Source organism: Canis lupus, chromosome 1, assembly GCF_011100685.1.
Source record: "Canis lupus familiaris isolate Mischka breed German Shepherd chromosome 1, alternate assembly UU_Cfam_GSD_1.0, whole genome shotgun sequence".
In the NCBI taxonomy this organism is placed as follows: domain Eukaryota; kingdom Metazoa; phylum Chordata; class Mammalia; order Carnivora; family Canidae; genus Canis; species Canis lupus.
In genome coordinates this window covers 61,215,492-61,233,399 of record NC_049222.1, presented here as the reverse complement: position 1 = coordinate 61,233,399, position 17,908 = coordinate 61,215,492, and the positions used below count along the sequence as shown (strand labels likewise).

Here is a 17,908-nt window from a genome sequence, read left to right as displayed (position 1 = left end):
ACTTCTTTCAACTGTATTATTTATTTATTCATTTAATCAGCATTTTTATTAAATTCCTACTGTGGATCAGACACTTCTGGGTATGGTTACAATCTTTTCCTTCATTCAGCCTTTTCCAGGAATAATATATTTCCCTATTCTGTTTTCCTTACTAATTATAAAATGAAAGAAAAGTCCTGTACAATCCAAGGTTAGACATATTTTTGTATTTTATTCAGTTTCTCCATGTTTCCTTCCTGTTTTGAAAGGTTAATTTTTTTATACCCTAGATTTTGTGATATAGACAGATCAATGTATAATGGATTAGCAATGTATTTTGAATTGTTTTATATTCTCCAGTGATAAATAAAATGTTTTATGTGACATTTTACTAACATAGTCTTTGTAGCAAAATCGACTTACCTACATTTTTTTTCAACAGAATATTAAGAGTTATTACTTAAGTAAATACATTGACACCTACTTATCTGATGAGTTTAAACAGGGTCGGCGCAGTTAGCCTCATATAAACCCTGAATTTCACCACTAGCAATATTTTAGCTTTTAAAATCAGTTAACTTCTTTGGCATGTTTCCCACTCCATATTTTGTTGGCAATAGGCCACCATGAAATGCTAAGCACCATGGAAGTAATTGGACTGTCATGTTTGCTAATAGAGTGCATTTGAGATACATTGGGGGAGACAGTTATTAAAATGTTGGCTGTTAAAATTTGATCATATAATCCAAGATTTAGGCTTTGATCTGCTATCAGAATAAGTGTCATTTCTTTACTGAATAACACATTTATACTTAGTCTTTTCCTAAAATGTTAAAGTTCATCCTTTTTAGAGCATCTCTAAAATCCTTTCTCATAACATCACATATAATTTACTACAGTTTCATTGGAAATCATCAGATAATGGAAACCAAAATGTTTCTTTTGGTCAAATGATTTCCATATCATATTAACATAACTGTCTACAATTTAATTTTCCTCAGACTCAGAGCAAATTTCTCAAATTAATGTTTTGCTTACTATCATGAAATTATTTTGGCTTAAAAAAAGTATTTATTAGAATGGATGATGGGTATAGCAGAGACTGGTTAATGTTCTACGATCAGTTTCCTCTTCCTGAGCTAAGTATATTGCATGGCATTTAATCAGCTTCACTGATGTTAAGTGAGCCAGCCAAGGCATAAAGAGCAGGTGTGCATTCTCTATGAGCTTTCTTTTCTCTTTCCTGGTGCCCTGGAACCTGGATACTTGAATTTGTGAAAAGGAAAATCTCCCTACCAACTCACGTTGGGCTGTGACCTGAGGTAGAAATCAATCTTGCATTAAGTACCCTGTGAGCTTTGAGTTTCCCCATTTCTTTGCCCCTCTCTAAATAATTTTTGATGTGCCTACATAGGCATATTCTTAGTTTCACAGTATTTTATTAGATTTCATATTAAGAATATTGTATAGCACTAATACAATTAAGAAAATATCTTCATGCACTTCATTGATATTTTTACCAATTAGTAAACAGTTTTGTGGACACAATAGGTACTATTTGACTAGCAGATATGTGTATTAGCAAGGAAGGCTTGTTTCTGTAGATGAAGGCTGGGACATCTAAAGATACCTATTAGGGTATTAATCTCTGCAAGCTCAAGTTTGATCACCATTATGTATTTTGTATATTATTCTAAATGATAATTTTTAGCATTTATAACCTAATTTTTGACACTTAGAGTGATGTGTACATTGAAAAGTATTCTCAAGGTATTGTATACAATTAATGTAAAACTACTACTGACTGGAAAATTAACAAAAATCAGAAATGTCACTTGAATGTGCAAGCTGGCAGAAAGACAACACTAACAAACACACACAGGTAAGATAAGGTTAGATTAAGTTCCTGGCTTATTTAACCAAGGAAGTAGAAAGTTATCAGAAGTGAAGAGGCCATATGGAACAGGAGCAGATGGGAGCATATTTGGCCCCTAAGTCAATAACAAAGGAAGCTTATCTTCCAAAGATACTGCAAAGTGTGGTGTATGATTTTAAAAACCTCAATTCCTTTTTGTTACCATTATTTTTTCTTGGAGCTTATATCATCATTGTTCAGAAAGAGCTCAGAAAGAGCTTGCTCCCTGGTTCCCCTGTTAAAGAAATGTTTACAAACTTTGTTTCTACTGGTCCTTTACCCAAACTCCACATCAAAGCTACATCTCCACCCTGGAAAAGAAAGGCGAACCAGGGTTCAGGCATCCTTGAGCAGTTGCTCAGCCTTGGGCTCACCAGAATTTCAGAAACCCCAATTATCTCCAAAGAGCTAAATGCGTAAACAACAATAAAACAGAACATAGAGGACATAGAAGTCACAGGCCTAGCTGAGTACACAGAATATACCTAATATCACTGATAATACAATAACTCCAAGGAAAATTATAAAAAATACTGTCTACTTTTGTATATTGATTTGTTTGCAAAGTATTTGCATGTACATTTCATCCTTACAACTTTACCACCCAAATATAATCTATTAACATTCATATATATGATATATATAATCTCTTAACATTCAAATACATATATATATATATCCAGTATTTTTCATGCACTTAAGTGTAATCTTTATATTTAGACAGAACTGTGATCGTATTGTGCAGATTATTTTAAATTCCTTGTTTATTAATAGTACAATAAAAGCGGTGCTCAATCTTTAAACTCAAACATGGTGCTCCTAGAAATTATATTTATTTGCCTAATATGGGATCACTTGATAGTGAAATAAATTTTAAGCTAATAGCAAATATTTAAGAGTCTACTCTGTTAAGACATCAAATATAAGAAAATCTCTGCCTCCAAGGAACTTATGACTGAAAATGACAAAACTTGTACAAGAAAAGATGAGAGTAAAAGTGCATATTTTATAAAGCCTGAGGAGTATCAAGAACAATTGTGATAGGAAGATTCAGAGGAAGGAGGTATTATCTCAAGATAAGTGTACATGAGGGTAGCAGGATTTTCATGAACAACAATAGGAATAAAGCAAACCAACAGGAGGAGCAGTAGAGGGCATATTGAGAATAGCCTGAGCAGAGTCAGAGTTTAAGAAGCAATGAAGGAGTTTGAGTAAAACCCTGTAGGTAGTATGGAAATTTTGTTTAAGGGAAAATACTGGAAGATAAACTTGACTGGCCAAATAATTCAGACCTTCTGTAGGTTGTAATACTGAAGATTTTCCAACAGAAGAGGAACATTATGTGGTAATTAATACTGAAACTTAAACATCTTTGAATATTCAGGTAACTAACTTAGATCTAATTTGCTTTATTTCAAATTCTCTTTAAAGAATTTCAACTTAGCGGGATCCCTGGGTGGCGCAGTGGTTTGGCGCCTGCCTTTGGCCCAGGGCGCGATCCTGGAGACCCGGGATCGAATCCCACGTCGGGCTCCCGGTGCATGGAGCCTGCTTCTCCCTCTGCCTGTGTCTCTGCCTCTCTCTCTCTCTCTCTCTCTCTCTCTGTGACTATCATAAATAAATAAAATTAAAAAAAAAAAGAATTTCAACTTAGCAATCACCTTTTATTTACTCAACAAACTTTATGAAATAAATTTATTAATCTATTTATGACTGAAATGCTATATTGAAAATATAAAATCAAAATTTTCTATTCTTTATTATTTTATCATATACCATATACCTCATAGTTATTTCCTGATAGTGCACATCTCTAGAACTTTTTAAGCTGTGATTTATGCTAATAAGGAGCATTCTCATTCAAATTGACTTAAAGCAGGATTTTTAAATTTCTCCTTAAAGGGTATTTGAAATACAATTCTATAAGGCACATGAAGGTGAAGAGGTTTGCATTCAGAATAAAAAGAAAATCTTCAGCAATTCTAGAACCAGAATCTATTCAAGAGAGAATGAAAACTGCTAAATTTTTCTAATGAAGTAATTATTTCAAGCTGTGTTTCTTAAGGAATATGAAGTAATTAAGTTTATGAGTCCTTAATGAGAACAAAGCTAAAATAAAACACTGTACAGAATCCTCTTGACTGTTACAACACAACCATAGAGAGTAGATGAAAGAAAGGATGTAACCTTGAAAGGCCACCATCCGTACTGTTGTTTAAGTTTTTATTTAATGTCCACTGTTTTTGCTTTGTGAGGGGATCCTGACAGTCTTTTTTGTAAAAAGATTTTATTATTTTTTCATGAGAGAGAGAATGAGAGGGGGGTGGGGGAGAAGCAGGCTCCATGCAGGGAGCCCGACGTGGGACTCGATCCCAGGACTCCAGGATCACGCCCTGGGCCGAAGGCAGGTGCTAAACCACTGAGCAACCTGGGAATCCCTTGACAGTTGTTTTAATGCTGTTTTTTTTTTTTTTTAAGATTTTATTTTTTTATTCATATATATATATATATATATATATATATATATATAGAGAGAGAGAGAGAGAGAGAGAGAGAGAGAGAGAGGGGCAGAGACACAGGCAGAAGGAGAAGCAGGCTCCATGCCAGGAGCCTGATGTGGGACTCGATCCCGGGACTCCAGGATCGCACCCTGGACCAAAGGCAGGCGCCAAACCACTGAGCCACCCAGGGATCCCTTTTTTTTTTAATGTCATTTTTAAATGCTGTATGGACATTGGCCCTGGACAAGGCTCTTGCTTTGGAAATGTACCTGTTCTCCATCATTCGCCCGGTTCCTTAGGGAACCAACTGCTTTGATTCTTTCTGATCTCCTTCCCATGTATCCCTGTTCAATATTCTAGTCTAGAGTTTTACCTAACTTTAAACTCCTTTCAAACTTAATCATATTGCATAGTGCAGTGAAGAACTTTGGGACAGAATTGTTAATAACATATATTCCAATCTTGGTACCCATGAGCGACTTACCATGTCATCTCAGCACGTGAATGTTTATGGACCTCATTTCTTCTGGTGTAAAATAAAGGTACTAACCAACTAACTTCTTGGGATCATCGTAGTCTAAACTTTGGTTCTAATATTTTGTGCCATGTTACTGAAAATTCGGCGATCTCCTTTCCATATCCCATTGGCATTTAATGAGTATTCAGCACTTCAAAAATGATAACCAGGTATTGAGAAAGACTGTCTTAAAAGTTTGCCTTTGAATATAAACAGTAAAATACTGCTGCCTATTAGAATTCCTTACATTGAGGATGCATTATGACAGATGTTATTATGTAGCTTCATTTTATTCCCATTCTCTTTAATTTCAGTTTAAACAAAATCCCTAATCAACACTATTTTTAGCATGGGGAGGGAAGAGAGCTAGTTTCTTTCCCTGAATGCTGCAAAGGCAAGATCTGAAACCTTTACAGTAACCTTGGAAGTAAATTGGGTTTTAAGGATATTAAGTGCTCAGAAAGAGAGTAGGAAAGGCCATCTGTTTAGATTCCTTTGTTGTTATTTTTAATTTGATGGCAACATTGCTAGTGCAGATGAGGTTGGGAAAATAGGCGAGACTATATAGTGCTTGGATTCATAACATTTGCTTTGAACAGTGTTTAGCAATTACCAGCAAAAATTCATCCTTTTAAAGTATTGAACATTTAAAATTTATTAGGATAGAAATACAAAATTTTATATTTTAAAAGAAGTAAAACCTCTAAAGCAATACTTTTATGTACAGTTGGCAGAGAAACAAAGTGTTTGAAAGCAATCTGGCAATATCTGTTAAAAATCCATATACCTTCAGACCCGGTAATCCTCCTTGGAGGTGATTCCCCCCACCCCCACCCCCCAAAAAAAGGCATCCATATGAAATACACTGGTTTGAGGATATTCATGGTAGTGTTGCTTCTAATGATGAAAACCCAGGAACAATGTGAAGGCCCATCAGTAAGAAAAGGGTGACTACATCACGGTACTTCCACACACTGTGCCATTAAAGCAAATGACTTAGAGCTCTCTCAGCTAACCTGAAGGATTTTCTTGAAGTATTTTTAAATGCAAAAAGAAAGATACACAAAAAATACAGTATAAGACTTTTTTGTTAAACAAAATCTCTCTCTGTGTGTGTGTATCTAAACTGTTATATGAGCCCAAAGAAAAATATAGTGAAACAGAAACTTAATTGTTAGTTTGAATGTTGTGGAGGGTGCAGGTATACTGACATATGGAAAAAAAGATGAAAAAACCCTCCACAAGATTTTAGCAGTGGAATTAAAAAATGTAAAAAACACAAATTTTGCATTAACTCTTATTTTCTGACTCAAATTTATCACAGAAATTCTTGCAACTTTTTAAACCATAAAAAATCCCTGTTTTGACTGACCAATGTTAAACCACTGAGAATTATCAGAACATCAATTTGGCTCCACAAATTTAACCTTTGGAACATGATGAAAAAATTAATGCACATGAGGTCAAGGAAAGTAATGAGAGGTTTGAGGCCAAAATGATATAGTATGGTTAAAAAGAAAGGGGATTGATATCTTCATGTGAATAAGCCAGTCTAATAGCATTATATTCATAATACTATATATGGTTGCTTTCCAAGATTGAAAAAAAAAACTTGGGGTGCTAAAGTAGTTCTAGTGATTGACAAAATAATGTAATTATCATGCTACTCAATTGGAAAACTTCTAACCACCTTGAGTAGACAATGGTAATGATGACTATTTAGCTTACTCTAGAGGGCCATTCATTTCAGGAAACAAATCGAAGCAGCAATTACCATTAATTTATATGGAAAAATTTTTGAGCATTCACAGGCCCCAAAAATAACCTCTCAGGCTTTTCTGATACCTTAGGCCACATCTTACTAACGGATGAACACACACACTCAAAAAACTGAGATAAAGCAGATACAGACACAGTCAAAACTCTGATGGCTGGATGCTGAGATGCTGTGTGTAGTTTCCAGGGAAGGAGCATGGAAGTGTCACTCCCACTGCTTGGGGTGTACTGCCTCTGTAACTGCTCTCTACAAAATGAATGCTGAGTGCTGTTTTCTCTATTCATCCTTTTTCATAAATGCAGAAATCCTTTTCAGATTTTTGTTAGTGAAAATGGGTACTAATGTAGGTCTTTGGTAAAAAAGTAGTGACATAATGCAAACCTTTGAAAAGTGGGGGATCCTTGTATTAGGATTAAAGGTCTTGAGTAATAGGGTTTGGCCAAGACCAGGGTAGTTCCATACGGCTCAAGTTTCAATAGACTCTCAAAGGTCTGTGGCCTCTCTCAGGACACAGGGTAATTTTTAATGAGTGAGTCTAAACTTAGGAGGAAGAGGTATGTCACACAAATACCTCCTTAGCCTGGTCCTTGAGGAATGTGACAAAACTTACTAAAAATATATATATTTTTTGGGTGGAACAAAAGATTTTAATCACTGAGAAATCGTTATCTTAGGTGACCAAAATCAGCGTTCCACAGAGAGAAATTTCTCTGTTGAGATGGAAGGAGCTATGGCTCCTGGGGGATGCTTGGAGAGGGATGGTAGCACCTACAACATTGAATAGTCAGGTGCAATGGGAGAGAGGAGTCATAAACTACAATCGCAGTAATGGCTGAGGCTGCAGAGTAGAAGGTTAGGAACATTAGTGAATTGATATTGGGGATTAGGATAGTGTGACTGTCACTGGGGATTTTCTCCTGTTTGTTCTAGTTTCATTTGAGGAGTGGATGAAGTTGAAATTTCTTTAACTGTGAGTCTTAAGTTAGTGGCTTCCAGGATTACAGTTCAGCCCCTTGATTTTCCTCATGGCTGGTAAATAATAGGAGTGATCTTTATGCATACATTTATTAGTTTGTTCAACAAATATGTTTTAAATTCATCCACTGGCAGATTTTATTTTGTACATATATAAACCAAACAGGTAGACTTAGACTATGCCTCTACCTTCCAACCCCCAATCCTGGAGTCCTAGTTCTTCCTAAATTAATGCTCCATGTTTTCAGAAAGTACTCAATTTTGATTTCTGTCCCAATTCTCTGTCCTAATTCCTTCACCCTCCATGACTGATGACTGTACCAGGACTAGGTTTTTCCGTGGATTCATCTCTTTGTTTATATTCAAGAATTACCTCCAAACCTGGCTTATGTGTCAATACAGTTCCCTTCTTTCCATCTTCAGAAATTATTTTTATTCCCAATTTCAAACCTCAAAACTGTTATGGATTAAATATTTTTTTACCTAGTTCGTATTATCTTGATTGGATTTTAGAAGGAGGGATAATAGTGTAACAGGAAGATATTGGAAACAAGCAGCTAGCTGGTAATCAAGTGACTAGGGGCAGAATGAGTGTAGAGGAGATTAGATGAGGTTACTCTGATAATCCAAGGCAAAATTTTTGCTTTTATGTTTTTTATTTGAAATCAGAAATTTAAAAAAAAAAAAGAAATTTTCCTCTTAGTATCTCAAGGCAAAATTAGAAGATTTAAAAGTTACAAAGAGTAATAATTTACCAAAACCTTAACAATGTTTCAGAATTTTTAGCATTGGGTTGTTTTTTCTTTCTTTAAGTAGAATCATCTGTCCTCCTTAGTTGACATGTTACTAGTGAGGCTATACTTTTAATAGCATATTAAATATTTTGAAAATATTTTTAATACCTGAGTTTACATAATTGTCTCAGACTCCTACTTTGATATTTTTTTGGCAGTTGCACAAATGCCTGCAATCATACCAAATAGACTCATATTTATACAACTGACAGAAAGAAATACATTAAAAAAAATAAAGATGCACCAACTAACAAAATCTCAAAGGAAAACAAAACATAAGCTGAAAATTTCAAAAGTTGGGCTTGAAAACATAGAAATTTAGTTAGGGCTCAGCTGGAAACACAGTCACAAGGCCTCATATTTGATCAGAACCTGAATCCTACCTATACGTGCAAAAAGTGTGTGCCTCCTTCTTTTGGCTATTTAGTCCAATTTCATTATACTCACCATAGGTGTTTGAAGGAAGAACAGAAAAGCCCAAACTAATGATTTTTTGTAGAGCCATAAATCTGTACAATGGCCAAAAGCTATTGCTATGTTGTTTTCTGTAGTGGCACAGACCACTTTTCCTCTGGGCAGTCACTGCTTGAAATAATTACTGACATTAATGATGCAAGCTCCTGAATTTAATAGATCTAGGTTTATGTTGTCATCCATCAGTGTGCAAACTTCTTCTATCTTCTCTGCTATTACTAAAAGTTTCCTTAAATGTTTTAAGATATTTTACTGACCCAGTGATGCATTTTAACTACAAGGAAGCACCGGGCAAAAATTCTACCTCTCTGAGTTTTATGTATATTACGGTAGTTATATCAGTACATTTTTTTTTTTTTTTGCCAAAACTTCAACACAATTGATGCAAATGAGGTCCATACAACACATCATCTTAGTCTCTCATATATGACTTTATAACACAATACGTTGTCACCAGTTAATAAAGGTCTCGGTGCAATAACAGTTTTTCTAGTCTTCATAAAAGAGAGAGTTTATATAACCTCTACCCTTTTCTGTTGCTGAAATAAGTATAAGATGGATTTTCCTGAACTCTTAGTAGGGAAGTGTAGGCCAGGAGACATTCCTAGCTTCAGCTCTAGGGTTCCCTTTTTCAGAGGTTATTTTGAGGTGTACAAAAATATGACCTTTCTATGTCCCTTCTACTCTCCTTCCCCATTTTTATCTGTACGATCTGTCCTGTTTCTTAGTCAGTGTGTCCCTGTCTGGCTCAACTTAGATTCCCTGAGTAAATTCTCTTTTAGGGCTTTATCCTGGAAGAGGGCTTGTATTGGCTAGTTTCAAAAGTTTCTTTGGCTTGTATCACCTAAGCACCACCTGAATTTTGTGTTTCCCCTAACTCTTACCCCTGAATTCTGTCATAGATCTGTCTACTCTTCTCAGATTGGCCTGCTGGGTTTTCTTTTCTTTTCTTTTTTTAAAGATTTTATTTATTTATTCATGAGAGACACTGGCAGAGGGAGAAGCAGGCTCCCACAGGGAGCCTGATGTGGGACTGTATTCTAGGACCTCAGGATCACACCTTGAACTGAAGGCAGCCGTTCAACCACTTAGCCACTCAGGTGTTCCAGGCCTACTGAGCTTTCTATGTTGGGAAGAGACTCTGTTTTAGAGTCTGGGATTCAGATTCAGATTCTGGGATTCTTACGTCTTTTTGCTTTACCTTTGCTTCTTGTTGGGCACTTTGATACCACATATATTCTGTTATGTTTGGCCACATCCACTTAGATTTTGGAGTCTTTCGACATCACTTGTCTTTTACTTTGTTGTAGCTTTTGTCTATTGAATTTTTACGTTTGCTATCTTAATTACTTTGATTTTGTAGGGGCTTAGGGAATTTACCCAAGCCTGTAACCTCAGTCTTGCTCCAACTTCCCCTATTATTTCTTCTTGACTCTGTTTTGCTAAATTATGTTTTTCTAGGAATTTGTCCATTCTGTTTTAAATTTTATTTTGTTGAGAAATATAACGTATATACAGAAAGATACACAAATAAAATGTAAAGCTTGTGAATTTTCCTAGTGACACTCTGTGTAACCATCACTCAGCTCAAGAAGGAGAATTTGCATTTTCTAATTTCTTTTTGACTTCCTCTTTGACCCTTGAGTTAATTAGAAGTGTGCTATTTAATTTCCAAATATTTGGATATTTTCCAGACATATTATGGTTATTAATTTCTAGTTTAAATCTATATGATCAGAGAATAGCTTTTATATGATATTAATTTTTTAAAAATCTGTTAAGCCCTTTTAAGGCCTAATATGTGAACTACTTGGTGATTGTTTCATGTATACTTTATGACTGTATATTCTGATGTTGGTAGTGGAATATACTATAAATATTAATTATATTAAATTGGTTCATAGTCCATAATTTTACTAAGAATACTGATTTTCTATCTACTTGTCCTGTAAATTACTGATAGAATGATAAAATCTACAACTATACTTGTAGATTGTTTATTTCTTCTTCTATTAGGTTTTGCTTCATGCATTTTCAAGCTCTGTTGTTAGATGCATATATATTTAGGATTTTTAAGTCTTCTTGGCGAATTAGCCCAAAAACATGTAGGTAATATCCCAACTTTATCCCTGGTAACATTCTTTGTTCTCAAGTCTATCTTGTCTTTTATTAATATAGATATACCAGCTCCCTTTTGATACCTGTTTGCAAGGAATATCTTATTCTATCCTTTTAACCTATCTGTGTCTTTGTATTTAAAGTGGGTTTCTTGTAGACAGCATGTGGTTAAGTCTTGTTTTTTTATCCAGTCTTCAATTAGTGTTTAAATCTTTTATGGTTAATGTAATTATTGATAGATGAAAACCTACCATCTTTCTAGTTCTATGTCTTAGTTCTGTTGCTTAACTTACCTATTTTTCTGCTTAACTTTTGGTTAATTGAATATTTTTATTGCCTCATTTTATCTCCACTACTGTCATATTATTATATCTATCTAAATCTAGATACGTAGTTATATATGCACTTAGACTATGTAACTATAGTTAAATAACTATATAACTATATGCAACTTGACAATAGTTATTTACAATACATTTTATCTTTAATCACAACCTACCTTCTGATATATCACACTGCTTCACATGAAGAAGTATAAAAAGTTCACAGTATAAGTTTACAACTGTATATTTCCAATTCCACCCATCCTTTTTGAGACACTCATATATTTTACCACATTGCTACTACTTTTGCTAGAGGTGGTCAAGCACTGTTTTTGGTCATGTCACTAGAAGTTTAGGGTTTAATTACCCCCTATGCTGCATAATTTCACAACTGTGCTCAAATCTAGGGCCAAGTGCTAGAAAGACAGAGTGAGAAAGCAATGGGGGTTGGTTGGCCTCACCTTCTTAAAACCCTAGCTTCACCAACCAGAGAGGAAGTTTCCCATTATTAAATTTTGTTTCCTGTGGGTTCTCTTACCAGTCATTGCCACCACCACCACCATCATCATGGACGTGCTTCCCGGGGCTAGGATGACAGACAATGGAGAGAGAAAAGAGAATAACAAAACCCTAAACAAACTGCTGCTCTCTCTGTGAGCAATAAAGTTCCCTTTCCAGTTCCTGGAGCCAGACTTAGAGGGCTTCTCTGACTTTGGGCCATTTTTGGGGTCACCGGTGCTTTGAGTTCAAGTCATGAAATATTGGAAGAACAAAATGTCAAACTCAATGACAATTCAGTGACACTTTTAATTTTGGTCTTCTGTAATCCTCCTCTGATACTTGTCTGTCTTCAAACAGCTGTTCCATGCATTCTGCCAAGGTTTTATAGCTGTATTCATTGAGGGAGATAGGGTAGAATGGGAGTGTTTCATTTTATCCCCAAACTGGAATGGCATACTGTGGTTTTAATTTGTATTTCCCTGGTTATTATTGAGATTGGAAACTTTCTCATAGATTTACTGGCTGTTTGAATATTCTCATTTGTAAATTATGCATTAAAGTCTCTTGCCCTATTTTGTTTACAGGTGGGTTGCATATCTTATTATTGATATATAGAAATTATTGTGCTCTAATGTGACATTTTTGTCAATTTCCTGTTTGAGATCTGAGGTCTGTTCATGGCTACCCTACTTGATCCCTCTTGTATATTTTGTTTGAGTTCTGTTCCTGGGATCCCTATTTGATTCATTTTTATACCAGTAGCATACTGAGGTAATTATTACATTTTAATAAGCTTGATATACAGCAAGTCATTCTAGCTCATTTTGTTCAAGATTTTCTGGGCTATTTTTAGTTCTTTGCATTTAGATACAAGTTTCAGGATCAGCTTATCAATTCCTACGCCAGGCCTAAAATGAAAATTGATAAAGCTCTGTTTGGCATGCACTGAATGGATAGATTAAATTGGAAAAAAATTGACATCTCATTATATTGAGTCTTCAATCAGTCCATTTCCCTAAGATTTATTATTAAAAATAAAGTTTTGAGACACTTGGGTGGTGTTTTTTTTTTTTTTAATGTGCTCTTAACTCTATTCTTTCGTTTTTTTTTTTTAATATTTATTTATTCATAGAGACACAGAGAGAGAGAGAGGCAGAGACACAGGCAGAGGGAGAAGCAGGCTCCATGCAGAGAGCCCGACGTGGGACTTTATCCAGGGTGTCCAGGATCACGCCCTGGATCCCGACGTGGGACTTTATCCAGGGTGTCCAGGATCACGCCCTGGGCTGCAGGCGGCGCTAAACCACTGTGCCACCGGGGCTGCCCTCTTTCCTTTTGTTTTATTTGGATTTATTCTATTTTTCTGTTATTAAATTCTCAGTGAAGGATTTTATTTATTAATTTTCAGAATTTCTTACTTAACATGTACATTTCAGGCTGAAATGTTTTCTTGCATATCATCGGCCATTGCATCTTTAAAGATTTGGTATGTTAGTATTTCATTATTTATTTCTATGGATTTTAAAAGTCATTACTATAGTCTGATTACTGATTTCTTTAAAAGTTTTTATAATCTTTCAAATATATAGATTTTTATTTTATTTTATTTTTTTAATTTTTTATTTATGATCGTCATACAGAGAGAAAGAGAGAGAGGCAGAGACACAGGCAGAGGGAGAAGCAGGCTCCATGCACCGGGAGCCTGATGTGGGATTCGATCCCGGGTCTCCAGGATCACGCCCTGGGCCAAAGGCAAGCGCCAAACCGCTGCGCCACCCAGGGATCCCTCAAATATATAGATTTTTAAAAACTCATCATTTTGTTATTCTACCTCAACTGTCATTAAAGAATGTGATCTACACTTGTGTGTGTATAAAATTGTTAGTAGTTTACAAATGTAGTTTTAATTTCCTTTTGTATCTTTTATGACATAGCAGTGATATAGAGCTATGTTAAAATCACCTACCTCGATGGTGGATTTGTTAATTTCTCCTACACCTCAACTTTGCTTTATATACTTTGAGGGTATTTTATTCTATGTCTGCATATTTAGAATGGTTTTGTAGCTTCTTGGTGAATTAAGTCTTCTAAAAAGTATTTAAAGACTCTAAAAAAGCTGTTTCGTGTGATGTCAGTAGAGCAATATCATTAGGTTCTTTTGTCCCACATACTTTTCCATTCTTTAACATTCAACCTTTGCATATTCTATGTTTTAAAGGTATCTTTTGCGCAGAGCATGTAGCCAGATTTTTAAAACTGACAGTCTGACAGCCTGAGCTTTTTAACTTTGAAACAATGTAAATTCACAATGATTATATATTTGCACATTTTTAATCTTTTAAAAAAATTATCCCATTTTTCCTGTTTTTCTACTTTCTTGACTATTTGGAAGTTAATATTTATGTTTCCTTTTCTATAGAACTCTAATATTTTCCAAATATGTCTAATTTTTCCTTATCCTCTCCCAAATGCTCATGAATTTCTATTAAGTAGATTTTCCTTAGGGCTCTATCTCAGCCTTGGCATCTTCTGACATTCCTGTGTTATTTAGAATTCTCTTTGCTTATTAGCAATACTGTTGCCCTAATCCCCTATAATTAACTATTCTTTATCTCGCCCTATTTAATGACTATATGGTTGGACTCAAAAAATAATTTAATCCATAACAGGATGCAGTAAAACTAATGTGAGATGCAAGTGAGTCTGAATGGTACAAGAGGTAGATTTAAGGTGCTAATGTCAGTGTTTCACTCAGATCCTCTAGTATTTGGTGGGTTTTCTTTTTTTTTTTTTTTTTTTTAATCTTTTTTTTCTTTTTAATTTATTTATTTATGATAGTCACAGAGAGAGAGAGAGAGGCAGAGACACAGGCAGAGGGAGAAGCAGGCTCCATGCACCGGGAGCCCGACGTGGGATTCGATCCCGGGTCTCCAGGATCGTGCCCTGGGCCAAAGGCAGGTGCCAAACCGCTGCGCCACCCAGGGATCCCTTTGGTGGGTTTTCTTTTCAACAGCCAGCACCAGCAGCTCTTTTACAGAAAACAGCTGTTAGATACTGAAGTCCATTGCCTCTAGAGAGCCAGAAGACCTACAAATTTCCCCTTTCCCTCTCTCTTCTTCCCCATAAACAACGTAAGTATAGAAGTCCCCGCTGCTGGGAGGCATAATCGCTTAAGCATCAGACTCCTGGTTTTGTCTCAGGTTGTGACTGCAGCGTCCTGATCTCAGGGTCATGAGATCCAGCCCCATGTCAGGCTCAGTGTGGAGTCTGTTTGTGACTCTCTCCCTCTCCCTTTGCCCATCTCTCTACTTTCTAAAATAAATATATAAATCTTAAAAAAACAAAAACAAAGGCAAAACTTCTTGCTACTTTTGGCTTGAGTCAGGAGAATGTGGTAACTTTTAAAGGATCAGCCTGAAGCTACCATACAGATAGTACTTTGCCTTCTACTATGCCCTTGTTACTTCCTCAACTGTTCTATCAGTTTCTTCTGGGAATCATTTGCACAAAACTCTTCATCTCAGGTTCTGCTTCTGAGGAAGCTTATTTAAAACAGAGTCCATCTGTTCTACTAGTTCTATTTCAGATAGTGTATGTTTTTCAGATTTTTAATATTTGAGATACTTGCACTCAGCGCAACTTTGGCCTGTGTACTCCCATCTACCTGGAGATACCGGCCTCTGTATATGACGACATGTACTGGGGAATTATGAAGGTCGGACTCTAATGTATTTCCTCCCTAGTGAAATCAAGGATAAAGGAGGTGAGAAACCTTAGGACAGAAGCACTGGGTTCCCCAGGACAATGGGGAATCTTTTCCACTTATCTTACCAGTAAGCCTCTCCTTAGGTGAGGGCTTTTCTTTGGAATGAATCACACTGAGAGGAGGTTGTCCTTCTAGCTTGTCACGTTTACAGATGGAGGGGCAGAGGATTTAGTGCCCAGGCTGTTAATGCCAATGGTTGTTTCAGTCACTGTTTTAGCCAAGTAGAATTTTTGCACAGCCTTCATGATTCTCGTGGACAGTTTCATCAATATATGATCATTCCCCCTGATTTCTGTAATGAGAATGCAGGTATGACTCCAAACTGACAGCAGGGAGGGATGACACTAAAGTTTGAAAGACGTTTCTCCAATCTCTTTTTCTCATTGGGCCACAGGCCAAACAACTTGGGGGCTATTCTGACACTTGAAAGGGTTAAATCCACTTTCTGAATAGTTTTCATGGATTCTACACATCACCCCTCTATTTCTAGATACCTCGTGTTTCCTGTATAGTGTCTCTGTGGCTGATTTCTCGAAAGGATCCAGTATTCAGGGCCCAACTTTAAAATTCTGGCCGGGGGGCAGCCCGGGTGGCTCAGCTGTTTAGCCCCCGCCTTTGACCCAGGGCCTGGTCCTGGAGTCCTGGGATCGAGTCCCACGTCGGGCTCCCTGTGTGGAGCCTACTTCTCCCTCTGCCTGTGTCTCTGCCTCTCTCTCTCTGTCTCTCATGAATAAAAAAAAATTTAAAAAATAAATAAAAAAATAAAATTCTGGCCAGAACCTAAAGCCTGGCTTTGGCATACAGCCCGTAATTTAACCAGAAGAGTACTTCCTGAGTAAAAATACTATCCCTCTGAGGAAAGGAAAGAACACGCGTCTATATGCCTCAAGCCTCTGGTTCAGCTGTTTCATAACCTTTTGGGGAGGGTTTGCTTTCTTTTTCTCCCAACATGACTTACAGTTTCTGGTAAAAGAGAGAGAGAGGGAAGGCAAAAGATGGTGCAGGTGGAGTCTCGGAGGCACGGAGCAGGCAGTGAGGTCCCCCGAGTGTTGCACGAGCGCTTTCTCTGCCTTGCTTGAGCTCCAGAAGCAAACGGGATGACAGCGAGAGGCTGGGAAAGGTCAAAAGCCAGGAGCGCCCGGCTGTCGCCAACCGGGAGCCAGCAGTCCTCCGGAAGCCGCCTTCCTGGACACCGGAAGTGTGGGACCACCTGACGTGTGGGCGCAGAGGCTGCTGGGTACCGCGCAGGCGCCCTGGCGTCCCTCAGCGCCGCGCGCGCAGCGTGCTGGAGGGAGAGGCGGCTGGAGAGCTGTCGTCGGAGGCGCTGCTCCCGCTCGAACTGAGGGGCCTGTTGAGGGAGAATGGCACCGCCCTCAGGGCGGCCGGTGCTGCTGCCGGGGTGATTCCACACGCGCCTCAGCCCGGGCTACAGGGCGAGCAGACGGCTGTCCGACGACGCCTCAGCCCTGTCACCCTAGGGTGCGGTGTAACAGCTGTCAGGTATCGATTTCAGCGGACGTATTTAAAAAAAAAAAAAATTTTTTTTTTTTTTTTGAGATTCTGTTAGAGTAAGTTGAAAGTGTAATTAGCTTTCCAAGCCGACCAAATGTATGCGTCTGAGTCAAGGATATTTAAGTGTTACTGTGGCTTCAAAGCTATTGATTTCTAAAGTGGTGTGTTTTGAATGACTTTTTTTTTTAACTGTTTCGGATTTAAGGTACGCTGCAGAAGTCTTAGTAACAAACCTCTGGTTTTTGTAGAGCTGTTCTTTCCACTCAAGGCGGACGACCTTCCCCTGCCTCCCCAGACTAGGAAACAAGCCTCAGCTCCTCGCCGACGCCCTGGACGCCAGTGGAGACACAGTGACTCTCGTTAAGCAAAACAATTGCTTTTTGGGGGGCTTGTCGTCCGCTCTCGGAGTGACCTACAGCATCATGGGTGTGACTGGCGTTCTCTGTGTTCGTATCCAGGACTGAACTAGCTGCAGGCAGGTCCAGGCCCGCCCTCCTCATGACCCTCGGCTGAGGAGCGCGCTTCCCCTCGTCGGCGACGCGGCCCCTGGGCCTCAGCGAACGTTGCGAAAACTGAAATGGGTAGTTTCTACTTCGCAGAGATAACTGGACGATACGAAGTTAAGAGAAAGCCAAGAGGACCATGATCAACTGCTTCAGAAGTTGTTTGCATTTTTCTCTTCTAAGTGCAGAAGAAACCTATCCTGCAGGTAGGAATCCCTGATTCTCCCCCCCCCCCTCCTTTTTAAGGTAAGAG

The 17,908-nt window shown here is 37.5% G+C and overlaps 1 long non-coding RNA gene across 3 annotated transcripts in view; it reads right to left on the bottom strand.

The window, feature by feature from the left end:
- The window catches only part of LOC111096171, a 101,258-nt gene extending 84,403 nt beyond the window's left edge, over nt 1-16,855 (bottom strand). For 2 of the 3 annotated variants that reach the window (XR_005353851.1, XR_005353853.1), the window contains exon 1: nt 16,599-16,855. This is a non-coding gene — a long non-coding RNA (uncharacterized LOC111096171). Of the gene's footprint in view, nt 1-15,705; nt 15,933-16,598 lie in introns of all 3 variants that reach the window. The other variant, XR_005353852.1, reaches the window with a different exon arrangement.
- Nucleotides 16,856-17,908: the final 1,053 nt, after the last annotated feature.